Below are 16,575 nucleotides of genomic sequence, written 5' to 3' on the forward strand. Positions count from 1 at the left end.
GAATGGTCAAGGTCTTCTTTTTACATTAGGACTATTGGGCGTTAGAGGATTGTTAAGCCTCCCACAACTCTTTGACAACTCTTCAGATTTCCTTAGTGTTAGTCTCCAGTACAAGCTGGACCCCCATTTCCTACTGATCCATCACACTCTCTTCTTTCTCTTATTCCCTTTTCTTTCTTCCTTTAGGGATATTTTTTTTTCTTTTCATTGGTGTCTTTTACCCAGCTGGTCTCATTAAAGATTTCAGTTGGTTGTGAATTCATATCCTAAAGCTATTTTTGAAAGGGCATAGGTCTTGTTATAGGGAAGTGGGTTTACATTTTTCTACTCAATATAAAATAAGGTAAGACAGGTAGAAAGAAAATAAATGATCATCATCTTATCTTTCCCCAGTTTAACATCTAATGAATTAGGATTCTTCCCATTATAAAAACTTTGTACATTTAAGTTATGGCTCTTGGACTTATATCCATTCTGGCAGGTTCATCAAGGAGTCAAGGAGTCACCAAAATTTTTTTTTTCCACCTTAATTGGACAACTCCTGATACACACTGAAAATCATGGAGGGAAACTCTATATATACCAAATTCCCTAGTGATGTATCTAATAGTGGAAGGGGAAAGGAATCTTCCTAAAACTGTCAGGCCTAGGGCAAGAAGAGAATAATAAAAATGATGTATAATGTCCACAAGCAATCTCAACAAGAAGAAGGTACCCCTCTGGTAGGAAAGCAGGCAGCCCATCCCACTCCTACTCCATTAACTTTTCTTTATTGGAAAATTTACAGCAACAGAATTTATAATAGCTATGTTTCTTGTCCTTTGACATTATCATTGCATTAACTGTAGAGTACACAAGACTCATACATAGTAGTTGTAAGGACATTTTATTGGTTTGCTAGAAATATGATTTAACATCAATGTTTGTTTTAAACAAGCAGGACTAAAAAAGAAAAATAAGCTAAACATTAGTTTATTTAAAAAGGCTTAATATTAAGGGAAAATTACATCTCTACAATTGAAGATCAGCCTACATAAATGACCTAACTGGGATATTGGGAAGGAGGATGAAATTAGAACATTGAAAAAATTTAAGTCTCACAGGCAAAAGTATAATCTTTTTTGTCTTTGAATTTTGTGTCAAAATCAAATTATATACATTTTTATTATTGTTATATTTGGTTTTATGTTAAAATCAAATTAAATATTTTTTCACTTAATTACAGTAAAATCCTTTCATTGTAACAGAGAAACATTCAAGGGTAATGAGACTAATTTTCAGAGGGAATTAAATGTTTATATTTTATATATGTGTATATATGTGTGTATATGTATAAGCATATGTATATATTTATGCATGTATAAGTATGTGTATAGTTATATTGTATATATGTATATACATGCAAATATACACATAAGTTTATATGTTTACAGGTGTGTGTAAATGTATACACATGCATATATAATACATATACATATATACACATACACATGCACATGCACATGCACATACACATACATAGACATAGACACCTCAGTAACTCTAATCTCATTGCTATGCTGCTAACTCAAGCCTTGATTAACACCAGATTCCTCAGTCCACTTTCTCCTCTGATTGGACAAGTGAAGGGCAGAGTACAAACTTCTCCCAATGTCTTCATTTATAGAGGGCAGAAACTCCACTTTTGGATTCACTCCACTCTTTTTCTGCTGCTCTATCTAGTTTCACCTCCACAGAACAAGATGCACTGTTGCCCCTTGGTTTCTGCCTCATCCTACCTCCCATCCCCCACCATTTTCCAGCCTCCTTTAGTATATCCTCCTTCCCCTCCCCCATTAGATTGTAGTTTTTTGGGGCAGGGTCTCTCTTTCTTTGTATTGTTTCCCTAGAACTTAGCATAATACCCAGTACATAGTAGGCACTTAATAACTTATTGGACTGGATTACATAAAAAAAAATATGTTTATACTACATAAACTACTAGAAAAGAAATAGGCAAAGGAGTCCTAACAAATTCCTTTTATGACACAAATATGGATTTAATACCTAAACCAGGGAGAGCAAAAACTGAGAAAGAAAGCTATAGACCAATTCCCTTAATGAATAGAAGAATTTTAAAAGTGGAACCCAAAATTATAAATAAAAATGCTTATTACATTAAACAAATACTTTTAAAATTATTAAATAAAACACTAGCAAGAAAATTACAGCAATATATCACAAAGATCATATCCTATGACCAGGTAGAATTTATACCAGAAAAGCAGGACTGGTTCAATATTTGGAAAACTTTCAGCTAGTTGACCATATCAATAACAATAACAACAAGTCATATGATTATATCAATAGATTCAGGAAAAGCCTTTGACAAAATACAACACCCATTCCTATAAAAAACAACACCACCACCAACAACACTAGAAAGCATAGGAATTAATGGGGACTTTAAAAAATAAGTAGTATCTACCTAAAATCAAGAGCAAGCATATACATAATAGGAATAAACTTGAAGCCTTCCCAATAAGATCACAAGTGAAGCAAAGATATCCATTATCACCACTGTTACTCAATCCTATACCAGAAAGTGCTAGCTATAGCAATAAGACAAGAAAAGGGAATTGAAGGAATAAAAATAGGCAGTGAGGATGTGGAAACAAAACCATCATTCTTTGCAAATGATATGATGGTATACTTAGAAAACTCTAGAGAATCAACTAAGAAACATTGAAACAATCAACAAATATAAAATAAGCCCACAAAATTTTCAGCATCGCAATATACTACCAAGAAAACCCTGCCAAAAGAAACCGAGGGATAATATGGACAAAATTACAAAACACTTTTCATATAAAGACAGATCTAAACAATTGGAGAAAGTTTAATTGTTCATAGGTAGACTGAGACAATATAATGAAAATGACATTTCTATCTAAGTTAATTTATTTATTTTGTGCCATACATATCAAATTACTAAAGAATCCTTTTATAGAACCAGAAAAATAGTAATAAAATTCATCTGGAAGAACAAAAGGGCAAGAATCTCAAGGCAATCAATGAAAAAAAAAGGTGCTACTTGCCCTAGCAGGACCAGATTTCAAATTATAAAGTGGTAATCATAAAAATAACTGGCTAAGAAATAGAGTGGTGGACTAATGGAATAGATAAGCACACAATACACAGTAGTAAATGACCATAGTAATTTTTTTAACTGTTTTTTTGTTTGTTTGGGTTTATTTGCAGGGCAATGCAGGTTAAGTGACTTGCCCAGGGTCACACAGCTAGTACTGTCAAGTGTCTGAGGCTTGATTTGAACTCAGGTCCTTCTGAATGCAGGGCCAGTGCTTCATAGTAATTTAATATTTGCTAAATGAAAAAAGATTCAAGCTTTTGGGAAAAATATTATTTGATAAAAATTGTTGGGAAAACTGGAAAGCAGTTTGGCAGAAACTAGGCATAGACCAATATGCCACACTGTATACTGAGATAGATTCAAAATGGATAAATTATTTAGAAAAAGGATGATATCATAAGCAAACTAGAAGAGCATGGGAAAATGTACCTGTCAGATTTATAGATAATGGAAGAATTTATTACCAAACAAGAGATAGAGGGAAATATAGAAAGTAAAATGATTTTATTTACATGAAATTAAATAGATTTTGCAGAAACAAAATTAATGTAGCCAAAATTAGGAGGAAAACAGGAAACAGTAAAAATTTTGTAGCAAGTTTCTCTGATAAAGGACTTATTTCTCAAATATGTGGGGAACCAAGCCAAATTTATAAAAACTAAGAGCCATCCCCTGTTGACAAATGGTCAAAGGACTGAACCAGTCATTTTCAGAAGAAATCAAAGCTATTAATACCCACATGAAAATCATTCTAAATTGCTGATTAGAGAAATGCACATTAAAACAACTTTGAAGGTGCACAGTGGATAAAGCAAATGCCCTAGATTCAGGAGGACCTGAGTTCAAATCCAGCCTCAGACACTTAGTACGTACTAGCTTTGTGAACCTGGACAAGTCACTTAACCCTCATTGCCCTGCAAAAACAAACACACAAACAACAACTTTGAGATGCCACCTTACACCTATTAGATTGTCTAACATGACAGAAAAGGAAAATGGACAAATGCTGGAGGGGATATGGAAAAATTGGAACATTAACATAATGTTGGTGGAGTTATAAACTAGTCTTACCATTTTGGAGAGTAATTTGGAATTGCGCCCAAAGGGCTATAAAACTGTATATATCTTTGACACAGCAATACCACTACTAGGTCTGTATCCCAAAGAGATTAAAGAAAAAGGAAAAAAGAACCTATCTGTACAAAAATATTTATAGCAGCTATTTTTGTGGTGGCAAATAATTGGAAATAATTGGAAACTGAGGGGATGCTCATCAGTTAGAGAATGGATGTACAAATGGTAGATATGATTATGATGGAATACTATTATGCCATAAGAAATGATTAAGCAGAATGGTTTCAGAAAATTTGGGAAGACATATGAATTTATGCAAAGTAAGGTGAACAGAACAGGAGAACATTGTACGCAGTAATAGCAGCATTGTATGGACAATCAACTGTGGAAAATTTAGCTACTCTGATCAAAACAATGATCCAAGACAATTCCAAAAGACCCATGATGAAAAATGCTCTCCAACTCCAGAGAGAGAAGTGATGAATTCTGAATGCAGATTGAAGAATACTTGTTTTTACTTTCTTTACTGTTAATATTTTATTTTGTTAGTGTTTTCTTTTGCAACATTGATAATATGGAAATATGTTTTGCATGACCTCATATGTATAACCAAAATCAAATTGCTTGTCTTCTCTAGGAAAAGAGGGAGAGAGGGAGAAAATTTGGAATCCAATATTTTTTGTAAAATAATGTTAAAAATGTTTACATATAATTGGGAAATATCTATTGAGATAAATGTGTGTGTGTGTGTGTATGAGGGGCAGCTAGGTGGTGTCATGGATAAAGCACTGGCCCTGGATTCAGGAGCAATTGAGTTCAAATCCTGCCTAAGAAACTTGACACTTACTAGCTGTGTGACCCCGGGCAAGACACAACTCTTATTGCCCTGCAAAAAAAAAAAAAGTGCATGTGTGTGAGTGTGTGTGTGTGTGTGTGTATGTTTCTATACCTATACACATGTAAGGTTTCCCTAAAATCTTAATGCAGTCTTAAGACTTTGAGGAAACCTGGTATATACATGTGTACAATCACAATAATAACAGCTAGCATTTATAAAACATTTTAAAGTTTGCTAAGCACTTTCCAAGTGTTATTTCATTTTATCCTCACAGCAACCCTGTGAGGTAGGTATTATTATCTATCCCCATTTTCTATGTGAGGGAACTGAGGAAGCTAAAGGTCCAGTGACTTGTCCAAAGTCACACAGCTTATAAGTCTGAGACAGGGTTTGAGCTTAGGTCTTCCTGACCCCCGGGCTAGCACTGTAGCTACTGTGCCACCTAAGTGACCCACATGGGTTCTCTGTGTGCATGTGTATTCGTGTATATTTAATTGAAGAAAGTACAATTTGGAAAGAGGGTTTGCAAGATGGTTTAACAATTCAATTAACTAAAATTCAATAAATGTCAGACAAGGTATTAGTTTCTAAAGATACAAATATTAAGAACAAAGAATGTCCCCTGCCCACAAAGAACTTACATTCCAGGGAGTGGGATACAATGTATACAGAGAGGAGTAAACACAAAGTAGTTTAAGAATGAAAAGAATAAAATAGAGGAAATCAGATCCTGAAATAACATAAGGATTCTTCTAAGAGGTGGAGGTGAGTTGCAAATGTGTTCTGGGAATGGAAGATAGACTGTGCAAAAGAATGAAGATGGAGTATAGTATTTAGAGTTTGGGGCCCATTTGGAAGATTTCTAAGTAGAGGGATGATGCAATAATGTCACTTAGTGACAATAATTTGAAAACCATGTAGACAATGTTTTGGAAAAAGGAAAGATTGGAGAGAGACTAGTAAGGAAGCTACTGTTGTTTAGTCATTTAGTTGTATCTGACTCTTCATGATCCCATAGAACATAGCACACTCTACTATCTCCAGAAGTCTGTCTAAGCCCATATTCATTGGTTCCATGACACTCACTGTCCATCTCATTTTCAGCCATGCCCTTCTTTTGCCTTCAGTCTTTCTCAGCATTAGTCTTTTCCAATGAGTCCTGGGCTCCAGGGTGGGAGTTCCAAAGATGAGAGCATGAAAGCATAGGTACCCAGAGAGGACACCACAAAGCCATACATTCCCTTTTCTAATTTTGCTTGGGAGTAGCATAATCTTAGATTGTGAAGAACAATACAAGCCTCAATAATTTTAGTAGGCCAGTACCACAAAGCTCTATCTGTAACCCAAATCAAAGCATAACATTTTATCATATACATGAAATCTTTCAAAACTCAAAAATCTATTCACAGTTGCTGATATTTTGAGAAAAGTGAGAGGCCATATGGAATTGTGGAAAGAACACTGACCATGGAGTCAAAACACCTAGGTATGAGTCATGCTTCTCACCATCATTAGCTATGTGACCTTGGATAAAGCACTGGGATGTTCTCTTCATCTGTAACATGACAGGGCTGGACAAGAGGAACTGCAGGATCCTATATGGCAGAAGTCTAGAGTGCTATTGAGGATATTAGATGGCATAGTGGAAAGAGTACTGGACCTAGAGTCAAGAAAAGCAGAGTTCAAATCTGACTTCATACATTTATTTAGCTGCATGATCCTGGGCAAGTCACTTAACTCGAATCTCAGTTTCCTTGTCTGTAAAATGGAGATGTATTGTTAATGGGGATCATCTATAAAATGGGCATCTATATTCCTGCTTTGTAAACATTAAAGTACTATAGACAGATTGACTACCATATCATCATTATATCAACTTTAATCATTATTATTGTTGTTGTCAGATAGATATATCCAATGATGATAGAACAGTTGAGGGACACAGAGTATTGATCTTTGGGGGTCATCTCTTTCTCCATCACTCTAATCTCTGTTTATTTCTTCAACACCCCGTTTCTTTATGGAAGAAGCTTTTTGATGTCTTGCAGATATATTTTCTACCAATCTGCAAATCAAGTAATCTCTGAGTTAGAAGAATACTCAAAGACTATCTTGGAGCAATCCATATCTGTTCAGTATCTCCCTGCCACACCTTCCATTTGAGAATCTCTATCAAAGAGGAACCTATCACCTGACAAGGTGGCTCATCCCACTCATGGACAGAAACAGATCTTAATAAAGTTGGGACAACTATCAGTGAAACTTTTACACTAACATACTTTTATCTGAAAGCACATTTATAAATTATAATGCTACCACAACACTTTAGCTAAAATTTCTTTTTCATATCTGGCAGGAGAAAGAGGAGTATTTTAAAGAATTTGAAGACTCTTTTTTTAAACCACTAACTCTCTCCAGGTCAATTAAATTGCATTATTTCTGCAATTGAGCTGGTGTCATTTTAAAGTAGGACTCTGAGGTTGTAAATGACACCAATATCTTCTTGCTAAATGACTGAAATAATCACACCTTTGAAAAGATGGAAAAAACGTGAAAATTTTACCACTCCATTTCATGACACACATCCTAACAGATAACATAATTCTACTCCTCTGAGAGAACCTGAAGGGTTAATATCACAGAACCTTTCAAGTTTCTAGGAGGAGAAAGTACTAAAAAATCTTAGCCACCTTTATAACTCATGGAAAGGAAATCAAATACTATTTTTAGTGAAGTTTTGATAACAGTTCCTTGGCTACTGAATTTTAAGGACCATGAGATGATTTTAGAGACATTAAATTCTAATTAGAGTCATTTGGCAGGGGAAGGATGGAGTCAAGACCTGGGGAAATGAAAGATTTACTACAACAAAAATTATGGATAAACTTGGTAGATAATAAATATTTTCTCTTCTGACATTATTAGTTCCCTTTTATCACAGGTAAAAACATATCCTATAATGGAATCATAAACATTTAATAGAAGTCAATGTTGCACTGAATTTAAAAATTACTTATTTAGAATGGACAAGTTGTTCACAAAAAAGTAAATCAGAATAATTCATGCATTGGGAGTTGATAACTCAACGTGAGATCTAATAAGCTATTTTATAAGAATGTGTGAAAATATGATGCAAACTTCTCTCATACTCTATTATTCGGTCATCTAGACGTGAGGCTTATATAGGAGGTAAAAAAGGAAAAGTTAAAATATACATTTTATGGAATTCCTTTGCTTAAGGCACTTTCCATTTTGTTTGTTTTTTAATGAAGAGAACTCTGAAATTAACTCCTTGTATGGGAAAAATAATGTCTTTTGAGAATGATGATTAACACTGCCGATTAACTTGAAAGCTTTGTTCTGCTCCATTTCTTTGTTCTGCTTCAATTGGGAACAGTTTGCCCTTCCTGAAGCAGTCTCCCACTCCTGAGGGCCCACCATATTGGTTCCTAATTTAGTTTGAACAACAAATCAGTTTTCTCCTCACTTCTACTTTCTACTTACTCAGAACAGTTCAGTTCTAGAGATCTACCAGCCTTAGCTTCCCTAATGATATATAGTAGAGATTATATGCATGGACCACCACACAGTAAAATGGACAGTTTCTAGGAGTATAACAAGCCTTGACAGGCTGCTTGACATAGAGTACCGCATGTTGGGCCTTGTGGTCAGGAAGAACTAAGTTCTAGTCCTCCTTTTGAGGTATACTGGCCATGTGACTTTCAACAAATTATTTAACCTCTTATTGTCCCAGGCAGCTCTCATATTAAATTGGAAAGTTAAGTACCTCAAAATACCAGTTTCTCATTTGGAGTTCCCTATACCAGTGAAATTAAAGATGAAGTAAAAAACATAAATGACTTTATACCAACACAGAGCTATGGAAGAGTTTGATGTCATTGGAGCAAATCTAAATGTGACTCAGGTGGCATGCACTTTTTGCAATGACTGCAAATAGATATGGACACTCAAGCAAATGTTCTATCCAACATGTCAAGCAATGATATTAGTGCCTTAACTAGATTTCCTCTCATTACAATTTTTTTTCTTTTAGTAAGTATATTAATCCTCTCTAGGGAATGTCAATAGAAGCCATGACATGATTTAAACAGGCTTATGGTAATACTACCATATTTACATACTATAGAGAAAAGAGTTCCTAAGACCACATCTTCCTCCCAGAGCATCATATCATAGCATAGTATAGTATAGTATAGTATAGTATATACATAGTATAGCATAGCATATGTATATATATGAATATAGGAAGTATGTTTTCTGGAGGCCACTGATACCGCAATTTCAGCTACCTGGATTCCAGTAGAGAATCAAGAAGTTGGGCAGGGAGAGGGGGAAGGAAGAAGAGAGGGCTGTGAACATGCAAGCTATATGTCATGAAGTCCATTTGCCAATGCTTATACATTTTACATAGAAGGTAACCACTGTGTAACAGCAATATACAATAATTTAAATTCATAACAATGACCCTAAGTCATCAAGAAAAGTTTCAGTTATGTTCAGCATGTGCTCAGGAGGCAGGACATACAGTGGATACCTTCACTGTACTTGGAGTTAGAAAATTATGGGTTCAAATCCTATCTCTGACGTTATTGTGACCCTGAGCAAGTCACCTAATCTCTCAGTTTCCTCATCTGTAAAGTGGGGATAATAATAGTACCTACCCTCCAGGGTTGTTGGGAAGATCAAATGCAATAACATATATAAAGCATTTTGAAAACCTTAAAGTGCTATATAAATACTAGCTACTATTATTATATGTTTCTTGAGAAATGTGGTGACCAATTTTTAATTGGGGAGTGCTACCTAAGCGGCTCGCTGCAATATTGGAGCAAGGAAGGAGACCGGCAGCCTCCCTCAAAACAGAACAAGATTTATTTTAACAAGAACGAACTTAAAAAAAAACCACACAAACAGGATCAGTAGGATCAAGGGAAAGGAAATAAACTGGGGAAAGGGAAATTATAATACCTGAAAAAATACCACCGCCCAGGAATCAGCTGAAAATATGCAGCAGAATGCCTGTCGCTTTCCAGCTTCCACCTAGAATGCCCAATTCTCCTCCCCCAAACCTAGAAACACCCTACACAGCCCCAGCCAATGGGATGGCCGCTCTGACAGTCACATGACTGCCCTCACTAGGTTTCCAATCATTATAATTTTGCCAGGCCCGTGTATGCGTAGGCCAGTAGTGATGACGTGAGGTGCCAGAGCCCTGGCAATGGCTACAACCAGTGGATGGAGCACCATGCAGTTTGCGGAGCCCCAGGCCAGTGCCAATTAATTCTTTACATTAAGCAGGGAAATATATATATATATATATATATTATATTTATATCTTTAAAAGATTTTCATATAAAAAAGTTTAAAATGAAAATTGTTAGTACTTAAAGAGGCAAGTTACTTCTGTTACTTGAAAATTTACTCATGAAATATCTCATTCCATGTGATTCCAGATAAATGAGATATTACTATTTTGTTTTCTTCTTTCAATCCCCAGTACTTGACATAAAATAGGTTCTTAATAAATGCTGGCTGTCTGGCCAAACAGATTAGAGCTATTTATGTCCCTTTTAGACCTAAATTTATGATTCTGTGAAAGTGAATACCCAGGCATAAAGATCATAAGAATTTTCTTCAAAAGTTATATAGTATTTACTTTCTTGATGGTGCCTCTGCAAAGGACAAATATTACATTCAAATTTGAATTCTAACTTAAAATATATTGCAAACTGCTAAGTACAGCCTTCTATTCTGTCAGTTTTCACACTCATCTTTAGGTGGATAAATTTCCAATTCACTTTCATTCCCTTCTTCTTGTCCTTCACCTTATCCTACACATCCCTAGCTGTGACCAAGATGCTTCAGTAACTCAAGATGATGAAGGCCAAAGTTCTAGCTTATTCTTTAATCTTTCCACTTCCTTCTCAACTCAAATTTAAAATGCTTGTCATCTTTTCCAAAATTTATTTCACTCATATTTCCTTTGTTCATTTAATTCTCCTCTACCCCACCATTCCCTTTTCCCCATGCTTATTCTCTTAGCTATGCATTCTGGAGATCACAGGATAATTATAATAATGTTGAAGTCATGTATGGCAGTTCCTATAGGGTACTTAGCTTCATTTTGTTCCCCAGTATTTAAATGACCACTAATCCTGGCCAAGTGACTGATATTAACTAGGTGGTCCCTGAGATTCTGTGAATCTCTAACTTGTTCATAAATGAGAAAATATATGCAAAGTGCTGGAAACTTTTAAATTCTATATAAATGTCAGCTATTATTATTGTTACAATGGAGACTATGAAAGAATATAAATGAAAGAATCAGCAGAAATCCATCAACACCGGTGGAAAAACAAATCCTCAAAACATGTGACCAGTGGATCACTAACATCATACTACTATATGAAGACTGGTACCTTGTTGCACACAGACAAATTCCATTTCACGAACTGAAATTGAGAGATATAGCCCAGTGAATAAAGGGATGACTTTCTAATCAAGGTGGACTTGATTTCAAGACCTGCCTCTTATACTTACTAGGTGAATCTCAGCAAATCACTTAATATCTCAGTACCCAGGGCAGCTCTTTAAGACCAGAAACAGACTAGTCACTGAGCTGCATCAATAGAGGGGTATTCTACACAAGAAGTTCCCTATTCCAATGAACTCACAGTTTTAGACCAAACGCAAACACACATCCCAAGTGTAAGTCATAGTCTCATTTTCTAGAGCAGAAAAAAGAAAGAGATCAAATTTGGCCATGAAAGTAAGAACATGGTCAGCTTAGTCGTACAGTGTATGATAGAGTGCTAGGCTGGGAATCAGGAAGACCTAAGGTTAAATCCAGCCTCAAACACTTACTAGCTGTGTGACTCTAGCCAAGTCATATAACCTCTCTGTGCCTCAGTTTTCTCCTCTGTAAAATGGGGATAATAATACCATCTACTTTCCAGGGTGGTTGTGAAAATCATTATAAGGTATTTAGCATAGTGTCTGGCACATAGTAAGCTCCATATAAATGTTAATTATTATATTGAGAAAAACAACTGAGGCAAATTCCAGAGTCAGGGTAGATTAGCAGCAACTAAGCATATCTCAGAACTTGGCCAAAGATTTTTCCTGCTTCATGCCCCATGTCTCTATGTTGTTCAATTGTTTCAAGCGAGTATGACTCTTCATGACCTCATTTGGGGTTTTCTTGACAAAGATACTAGAGTAGTTTGTCATTTCCTTCTCAAGACCATTTTATGGTGAGGGATTGAGGCAAACAGTGTTAAGGGACTTGCCCAGGGTCACACAGCTAGTGTCTGGTGTTAGATTTGAATTCTAGAAAACAAGTCTTCCTACCTTCAGGTCTGGCACTCTATCCACTGTGTCACTTAGTGGTAAAAAAAAACAAATTGAGGTTTTCTTGGCAAAGATACTGGAGTGATTTGCCATTTCCCTGTCTAGTTCATTTGACAGATGAAGAAACTGGGAGAAACAAGGTTAAGTGACTTGCCCAGGGTCACACAGTTAGTACACGTCTGAAGTCAGATATGAATTCAGCTCTTCTTGAATCCATACCTAGCACTATATCCATTGAACCACCTAGCTGCCCTCATGTTCCTCTAATCATATCACATAGCAATAATGGCTTCTACTAGCATCACCCTTTAGTTCAGAAACTTAATTCTAGGAGGCAGGTAGGTGGCACAGTGGCTGTCCTGGATTCAGAAGGACCTGGGTTCAAATCTAGCCTCAGACACTTGACACTACCTGTGTGACCCTGGGCAAGTCACTTAACCCTCATTGCCCCACAAAATTAAAACAAAACAAACATTAAAAAATCCACCTTAATTCTAGAGAATAAAGGCTTCAGAGCACTCATTCCTCCTTCTGCTCTCCAAATCCTTCCTGGTCATTTTTTTTTTAATGAAATGCCAAACCTCTCTTGCCTAAACCAATGGACAGATGGAATTTCATCTAATATCTTGTCTGAGTTAGCTTCCTCTCTCCATCCCTCCCCAATACTTTGTATTTACCCTAAATATATTTTGAATATACTTATCTGTGTATATGGTGATATACCCCTGTCCCCAGTAGAATTTAGTATATCAAGCTATTTGAGGGCAGGGTATGTTTCCTCTTTTTTCTTTTATCACCAGTAATTTACACTGTGGTGGAACCGAAAAAAGTCACTTAATAAGTGACTGACAGATTGAATTGAATATTTAATTAAAAGAACCTGAAAGAGGCTAATTATTACTACTGAATATTTGCAAATTATTTTTTTAAAAATCTATAATTTAAAGTACTCAGAAAAAATACAGCAGCACCAATGTCATTTTCAAAATGGAAAAAAAATTAATAAAGGGACCTTGCCCAGCCTGAAGAATAAAAGCATGAAGAAATTTGAGTTCTGTCTTTAGTCCTGCAAAAGATGGCACCAATAGTCAGTTGTCTACTTTGATCAGAATGCAGAGTGGATGAAGCCACATAATATGACATGAAGCTAGAAGTGTAATTTGAAGCCACAGTAAGGAATTTTGCTTTATTTTGTTTTTTAATAATTTCATCCAAGAGGTAAGAGGGAAAGAACCATTGAAGGTTTCTGAGTAGAGGAGTGATATACACAGACCTGTGTCTTACAAAGATTATGTCAACAACTATGTAAAGGATCAGCTGGAGAATGTAGAAATAAGGCAAAAAAAAACTAATTAGGAAGCTATTACAGCAGTCTAGATAACTACTATAACTTAGTCAAGGATTAGTTTTGCTAAGAAAATCATGCAACAGTATGGCATAGTAGATAAAGGGATAACCCTAGGGTCTGAGAAATTGGGGTACAAGCCATTCCTCTGACATATATTATTTGTGTGTCCATGGGCAACTCAACCTCTCAACTTACTGGGCAACTCACTAAAACGCTGTGGTGTAGCTAAGTTGCCAAATGGCACCAATGGACAGAAATTCTTTACTCTGATAAAATCGTTGGTCTAAACTATACCAAATGATAAGAAAATCACAAGAATAAATTTAAAAAACAGTTTTTAGAAATTAGAATGCCATGGAAGGAGTTGCATATAGCATTAAAATGTGTGTGTACCTGTAGGTGTGTGTATATATGTATGTATTTTGTATATATGTATATATAATGAAAAATATGCAAAATATAATGAAAACTTGAAAAGTCATAGAAAAAACTAAAAAACAGAATATTATGACAAAAATCCAAAATTATAGATAAAGTAGATCATAAAGAAAAAGAAATTCAAAAATAAGTCGACTATTGAGAGAATTAAAAACTATGCAGAAAAAAAAGTGAGAAATCTACAGACCAAGCTTCAGGATAACTTGCTTCATTGAAAATTTTAAAATGTTTCTTTAAATATCTTAGTATATTTTCTTGGAAATCATTCTAAAGTATTAAGAATGTAGAAATGTGTATTATAAAATTATGAAAATAAGTCCTGTTTCACTAGGACTGGTGACCTTGGGTTCTCAAAGGCTATGTTATGAGAGGATAAGTTTTGGCAGGTTCTACCATGATGAAAAGGCATCAAGGACAGGCCTGGCAAGTGATATGTCTCTTTTTTGGAAAACCAACATGGTTTAGTATCAACAGACTCATCACCAGTTGGCTGACCAATAGCAGGTGATTTTTTATTTTTTATTTTTAACCATAGAAATATATAAAACAAAGAAATATACTTAATGATCCACTGTCCTATGTGATCCCTTTCTGCTTCTGCAATGAAGGTGGTTGGATGTTGACAAGTGAGCTAAAGGTGCAAAAAAAAATCATACAGTATCTAGACTATAAACATTAATATCATCGTTGGGACTCTAAATAGATATGTGAGTAATCCAAAAGTAGACATACTGTAGGAATTGTGTCATCTTGACCTTCTTGGCATAAACGAAACTCAAAGGCTTAAGAAAGGAGCACTAAATACAAAGATGGCTCATAAGTCCTTTGGAAGATAAATAAGGGATGTGGTGGAATTGTATTATTGTGTGTCTAAAGGCCACAGAAAAATAATGTCATTCAATATTTGGTAATATCATATCACAGTGCACATAGTAAGCATTTCCAAAAAGACCACTATGGGGAGAATTGTAGCTTATGCACCAATATCTGTTGCTAAGTATGATGAGAAAGAGAAACTTTGCAAAGAACTCAACAATATCCTCCAGATTTAAATCAACATATATTTTAATACTGGGTAACTTCAGGGGCAGCTAGATGGTGCAGTGGATAGAGCACTGGCCCTGGAGTCAGGAGTACCTGAGTTCAAATCTGGCCTCAGACACTTAACACTTACTAGCTGTGTGACCCTGGGCAAGTCACTTAACCCCAATTGCCTCACACACACACAAAAAAATACTGGGTAACTTCATTGGAGAGGTGGGCATAGGCTAACATGGTAAATTATGTTGGAAAATCTGGTTTAGGAGTAAGTAACAAGAGATACCAAAGACTCATAGACTATATAGAATTTATATAGAATACAGACACACACATAAAAATGTGTATGTGTGTGTATTGAACCCTTGTTCTAGAAAAGAATCAGGAGGTACTAGACATAGTAAGAACCAAAAAAAATAAAATACAAAAATGAAATTGAGTCTATGTTAACATATAGGAATGTGTTGTTTAAAAATCTAAATGTGGGTTCTAATCTGTCCCCCCGCCAGTTCTGGGGGGAAACTGGCTAAAATCACTGATAAATTTACCAAGAGTTTAGGCTTTTACGGGTTTATTAAGAGATATAAGATAGTAAAAAGAGAGAAAGATTGAGAACAGATTTCTTATAGCATGGAAATCCCAGCTTTCCTAACCTCCCACGTGAAGTCCTACTCCCAAGCTGATGTCTCAAACCCAAAGAGGAAGAACCCCTCTGCCAGGGTCTGCTTCCTACTTCATGTTCTCCTCCCAGAAATGGGAGGCTCCTCAAGGTGATTGGCTGGTAGCTTTGATAGACAGTACCCACGAACAAACGTCACTTCCTGACACCAAGGAAATGACCACATGGCTTGCACTCAGACGCCTTCTCCTTGTGGCAGAGCTTTCCTACAGTAACTCTCCAGCAGGTGGCATCACTCCAATCATTACAGGAAATACCTTGTTCCTAATGTGACTAATTTACTAATTAGCTAAATGTGTAAAATCAGATCACTTTTTTCTTAGAGCAAATATCAATCATTTAATCAATCAACAAACATTTATTAAGAGGCTACTGTGTGCCCACCACTGTGCTAGGTGTTAGAGATACAAAGAAGAAACAAAACAATTGCTTCCCTCAAGGAACTTGTAATCTATGACTCTGTATATGCATAAAAGTAAATAAAAAGTGTATATATAAAGTAAATAGAGATTAATGAGGGAGGGAGAACTAGCAGCTTAGAGAAATTAGAAAAGGCCTTGCGTGGGAGGGAGCAAGAGAGCCTGGCTTAGAAGTAAACTATAGATTCTAAGAGGTAGAGGTAAGGAGGGAATACATTGGGGGCAGCTAGGTGGCGCAGT

The sequence above is a fragment of the Dromiciops gliroides genome, chromosome 3 (genome assembly GCF_019393635.1).
Source record: "Dromiciops gliroides isolate mDroGli1 chromosome 3, mDroGli1.pri, whole genome shotgun sequence".
Classification (NCBI taxonomy): Eukaryota; Metazoa; Chordata; class Mammalia; order Microbiotheria; family Microbiotheriidae; genus Dromiciops; species Dromiciops gliroides.